We start from the raw sequence: 6666 nt of genomic DNA on the forward strand, positions 1-6666 counted from the left end.
TGAACGGGTTGTGGCTTCGGAAGGCGAGGCAACTGTTGGTCGTGTCATACTACAGGTTGACCGAGCAGGTATCGGAGTTGGTACCAGCTTGGGTCCTGAACAACCAATGCAACCTCAGGTCCAAGCTGGTGGTGATGAGGAAGGAGAAGAAAGTGATGATGAAGACAGTGATGATGGTGAGGATGACGATGATGTGGACGACAATGTTCACGATAGCTTCGACGACGACGACGACGGCGATGATGATGATGATGATGATGATGATGATGATGATGATGATGATGATGGTGATGAAGGCGGAGATAATGGAGCAGGGGCTGCTGGTGGAAGTGGCGGTGGAGATGGAGATAACACTCAAACACCTCCACAGGATCAGGAACCACACGATGATCCCGTCACTTCTGGAAGCAAAGTCAGGCAGGACGACTCACGTATTAAAGATCTTTATAAAGAATTATTCCTGAAGATTTTGCAGGTATTATGGATGATTTTATTGAAGCAGGAAAGAACTTGGAGCAACTCATTGAACCAAATACGGAGGAGGCAGTAGAGGAAGACTACATCAACTACTCACCAAATCCAGACACACCTCCTGCTCAAGTTCTAGTTTTAGAAGCTCCCACAACTGATCCAGCCGCCGACTTGACACACGAACCACCAAAGAAGAAGAGAAAGACTCACATTGTGTGAAGTCGTGCATGTGCCCACGATCTCAACTACCCTTATCATGATGATTCGCTGATTGTTTATGCGGAATATGATAAGACTAACAGTGTTTGAGCCATCAGAAGATACAGCGGAGACCTTATTTATCTCGACCACCACCAGCTGAAGTCATTACCAAAGCTGGACATCAATTATTTAAGAAAGGCCCTGGGAAGAGTGGATATTGGTAGTACACTGGAGAGTTGGATCCCCACGCATCTTTATCATCAATCTAAAGTGGACTACATAGACTTTGAGTTGAATAAGAGTCGCAAGTACAAGAACCCGAGAGAAATCGACCCAGCCACCGGAGAGCCACGAACTATGTGGAAATACAGGGCACCAAAGGATTGTCATATCATCTACCATGCTGAGCCCTATGTTCCTAACATCCTCCGAGACTTCATTGGCTGGGAGTTTGACAATACAACCGGTGAGGCCGTCATCCACTGCCGTGATATGCATGAGATTCGAGTATTTGACGAGCATGAGCTTATGGGACTATACATTGAGGATGTGAAGAAGCTCTAAAACTCACCGCTTGGGACCGTCGAGGATTTGGAGCGTCAGAATACAGATCGGATAGTTGAAACCTTCAACAAGTTCGTCTGAAAACTTGTTGAACTTCCACTATCCCAGGACGAATGCTTGGTCTATGACACCGACGGGTTCCAATACTAAAGACTAGAGGGAGATTGTTAGGCCCCACTTTGGTATATTAGTCTTTTGTATTGAATTTTGTATCTCTTGGGCTTTAGTTGTTTGTTTTGTATGTATAGATCCAAGGAAAAAACTTGTAAATAAGCCCATTAGGCATTGACAATGACATGTTTCTCATGCATGCTCCTCTATATATAGGGAGCATGGCATGAGAAAGAACAACCTTTTTTGTACCAAATTCTCTAACTTCTCATCATCTTACTTTCTCTCTAGTTTTCTTACTTCTTCTCTCTAAAACCTGAAAATAAATCTCAAGATCCGAGACCTCTTAGGTTGCTTAGTGTGATTTCCGCTAGCACTAAGTTTAGGTTGATCCAAGAACGTTGTTAGATTCACCCGCGTCGGGACCTATAGAAATTAAGATGATGAGAAGTTAGAAAATTTGGCAAAAAAAAGGTTGTTCTTTCTCATGCCATGCTCCCTATATATAGAGGAGTATGCATGAGAAACATGTCATTGTCAATGCCCAATTTGGCTTATTTACAAGTTTTTTTCTTAGGCCTATACATACAAAACAAACAACTAAAGCCCAAGATATACAAAATTCAATACAAAATACTAATATACCAAAGTGGGGCCTAACACATGTGGTTGTAAATTTGCTTTTCTGAGTACTCGTATGTAGAGGATAAAAAAAAGTTATTTGAAACGGTATATAGTCGGTTGGTAAAACTCGCATAATACATTTACAAGTTGATGCGAATTCGGTGAGTTTTAGGTTATGGGCTTATGGCACAAGAACAAAACAAAAAAAAATCGTCAACACCCAAATAAGAAATAAATGATCTAAAAAAACATGTGGACCAATTATATACCGTCAAGTGGACCACTACTTGCATATCTAAGTTCAATTCGTTTGTTATGCAGGTGCATTATCACCTTCTATCGAAGATATCTGTACCTTGCTGGCTGATCCACATGTTTAAGTTAACATGTTTAAAAAAAATCGTCAACGTCCAAATACAACAAAATAACATATTTAATTTAAAACAAAAATCACAAAAAAACCCACGTGTTGCAGTTGGTCCAAAAAAAATTAACATAAAGTAATTTAAAACCAATAAAAAAAAGAAATAAATGACCTAAAAAACATGTGGACCAATTATATACCGTCAAGTGGACCGCTGCTTGCATATCTAATTTCAATTCGTTTGTTATGCAGGAGCATCACCACCTTCTATCGAAGATATTCGTAAATTGGTGGCTGATCCAGAAACCATTCTCGTACAAGTTATTACACCAGGTAACAACTATAAATGGAACCAAATAAAATGCTCAAATAATTTATTAGTGGTTCATTTAGGCACGTTATATGTTTTATAATGGAGAAACCATAGCTGGTGTAGGGGTAAGAGTAGTAGAGTACCAACTTCACCCTTCACCCGACGATGAATTTCAAAAGATATTTTAGTCAAAACTTAACTGAAATCTTCAATAGTGCAAACTTTCTTTCCTACATTAACAAAGACGTAAGATACATTCGTGCGCGTGAGTTCAACTCTATTAAGCATCAGATGTATATGATGCATGTAATTTCTTGTTTTTAATATTTTAATAGTATGCGTGGGGTGAGGCTGGGGGTTCTTCCGGTTAATTTTTTGTTTTTCTGCTAGGGTTGTTCGGGTTTTAGGCTATAAAAAAGTGACCAGAAACTTACTCATATAAATTAAAGTTGGTTGGGCTCACATAATTCGGGTTCGGGTAAGTTTGTGTTGGGTTGTTCAGTTTACGGGTTTACATGTAAAACGAAAAAAAAAATATTTTTTTTTACAAAATATCATCATGCTACTAAATAACTATAATAAAAATTAAAACATCATATCTATACCATATATAATGGAGGAGACATGAACAAAGTAAAACGTCTTATTTTAAGAGTTTTACAAACCATAAAGCACATAGTACAACCCATATAACATGTTAAAAAAGGGCACAATGGTCATTGAAGCATTAAACCTTACGTTTCTTAATTTCAATTTATTAAATAAAGTTACAACATTCACCGCTCATCTTTACTTAATTTTTGTTAATTTAAAGAATAACTAAAACTATGACACTTAGTTTTTTACCCATATATTCTTTTCATTTTTAGCTCTTCAATTTTACGGAAAACATTTACAAGGACTTGATGGTAAAGCTAATTGCAAAAAGGTGCTCATCATAGGGGTGATACCTACGAAAAGCCCACCATTGAGTTGATTCCTGCAAAGTGCCTCCAAACACGGGTGATTTTTGCACTTAACTCAACATAGTATTTCATATACCAAAGACTACAAAACAAAATACATTTACCTATATAGAAAAGGCAATATATGTTTAGGTTGTTTTTAGGTTTCGTGTTTCAGGTTGTTCGGATTTTTTGTTGAGAAAAAAATGACCAGATAGCCTATCCATTTACGGCTCGGGTTGGTTAGGTTTGGTTTATTCAAGATCAAGTTTTTATGGTATTCTTTAATTTGGGTCCAGGTGGTTTTGGCTTGTGTTCAGTATTTAGGCATTCTTTATCAGTGTGTAGTAGTTCTAGGGCAATAATTAAATCGGACTCCAAGAACTCGATATGCTATTCGAATTTGAAGGTTCTAATTCGGTTTTGAAAATTCTAATTCGATTCAGTTCGAATTCAATTTGGTAATCGAACTTCGAATCGAATACAAGTTTATGATTCTAAACTTGATTCGATTCAAATTTCAAATAATAAAAATTATTTCTATATAAAATTATTTTTATAGTGTGTGTGTATATATATAGATATGTAGCTAGGATCAAATATTTTTAATTTAAAAAATATATATATATTTTCTATTTTTTTTCTTTCATCCTTCTTATCTGTTTTATTTTTTAACAGAAAAAAAAACCTCGATGTAGTTATGCAATACATCGACTTTTTTTTATTATTATTACGTATGTGTAATACTATGTATTTTCATAAGTGCAATAGTGTTAAATATCATATATACAATTGTTTGTATTGTATATATGCAATTGTGCTAAATTATATGCAAAAATAAAATCGATGTAGTGCAAATACGCAATAGTGTTGCATTATATATTTGTAATAATGTGTAATATATACATGCAATAGTGTTGTATTTGCATATATTCAATTGTATTATATTGTATATATGTCATTGTATTGTATTATATACAACAAAACACTATTGTATATATGCAATACACACTAACGCTCATATGCACGACATATTTTTTTAGGAACAATATCAACTTATAAGAAGAATGAAAGAAAAAAAATATAAAAAAAGAATAAAAATAATTCTTTATTAGTTCTCGAGTTCTCTCTATAATAGAAGTTTTTATTTAAACCCTATCATATATATATATATGTGTGTGTGTGTGTGATGAAAGTATAGGATGAGTATTATTACAGAACTCTTAAATTACTTAAGAACCTTAAGAGACTCTTAATAACTATCGTTTTTTATAAAAAAAATTTGTATGTTAATATTATTTAAGTATAGTTTTATCACTTATTTGATCTATATTTGTGATTACAATTATGAAAATTATAGTTTACACATATCTATGATTTTTTACACTTATGTAATTTGTTATTACATAAATTTTGCACATGTGTAAACTTGTGATTTATATATGTAATCAATTTTTTTTTTCAAATATGATAAAACTAGAATAAAATGATGTTAATATATAAAAAGAAAAATTTTTAAAAATGTTTGGTTGTTATGAGTTCCTAAAATTTCTTAAATTTTTTTGAGTTTTGAAAGGATGCCAACCCAGTATATATATAGACACACATACACACACACACACACACACATATATATATATATGGGTGAGTTAAAAGAGAGAGTTTTTTAAGAGGAGTAAGAATAAATGTAGGTTATTAGATCTAGGAACTAGTGACTTAGATTAATAGTTTCCAAATACCATATAGTTTTTAGGATATAGGCTCTATGGTTTTCTAGATAAACTCACATAGTTTCCTACCTTCAAATTTATGCTCCTCTTAAAATTCTTAAGAAACTTATTATTTTTATATGAACCATAATCTAATCTAATCTAATCTAATCTAACTAATATATTAAAGCAATACATGTTTCACATGGCTTTCAAATATGCCATCTATATGGGATGCCAACTAATCAATTTTCATTTATATATATTCCACCTAAATAAATAATTTTTTAATTACCATTCATTCAATTTAATAATTTATATGTTAAATGATATAACAATTAATGAATTTATTACTATTTAATGTTTATTAATTAACTCAATTAAACCAATTATTACTTTCTTAAAATTATATTATTAACAATTTCTAATAATATAATTATAATTGTTACTAAATTATTTGGCATTATGGATTTTTTTAAATAATTATAATTGTTTTATATGCTTGATTTCATTTATAACTTGTATCAAATATGTAAATATTTTTTTATTTACATTATTTCATTTTTTAGCCCGTTTAATACACGGGTTATTAACCAAGTGTGTGTGTGTGTGTATATATATATATATAGGGTAGGGTTAACGTAAAATATTATAGTTTTGTGAGAAGAATAAGAATGAATTTAGGCCATTGGATATATGATCTAGTGGTTGAGATTGGTAGTTTTTAAAAATTGTATAGTTTCCTATTTGTATGGTATAGTGTCCTATTTTGGTGGTTTGTTTTATTTAAAAGGCTTATCACACTTCTCACAAAACTATTGTTTTTTATTTGAACTATTTTCTATATATATATATATAGGGGAGATTTCAAATGAGAACCCCTTTGAGTTTTAAGAACTCGAAAGAACTCAACGTAACGATTTTTTTTTCGAATTTTTTTTACACATGCATAATATATGTAGGTTACATATACGTAAAAAAAAATTACATAATTTTTTACGCACCGAGTCGACTTATTACATATGTGTAACGGACGCTTAAAGTTGTGTAATCACTGTACATAGTTATTCTCTCTCCTCTTTGATTTTTTTACCATATTTAATCTCAACCACATATTCCAATCCATTTAATTAAATGTGTGGCCAAGAATTGAATTTTTAAATTATTAAGACTTAACATGGTTCTCAAAAAACCACTCCCATATATATATATATATATAGAGAGAGAGATATGAGTTCATCGAGAAACTCCAATAAAATAGGGGAATTCAATCTATATAGGGGTGAGTTCCCCAGAGTAACAAAGCGTTGATGCATATGCTACATAAGCAACAATCAATACGTTATATATCATATAACTTATAGG

The sequence above is a fragment of the Bidens hawaiensis genome, unplaced genomic scaffold (assembly GCF_021521415.1).
Source record: "Bidens hawaiensis isolate Kalapana, Puna unplaced genomic scaffold, B.hawaiensis_p1.1 tig00022698_1, whole genome shotgun sequence".
NCBI lineage: Eukaryota > Viridiplantae > Streptophyta > Magnoliopsida > Asterales > Asteraceae > Bidens > Bidens hawaiensis.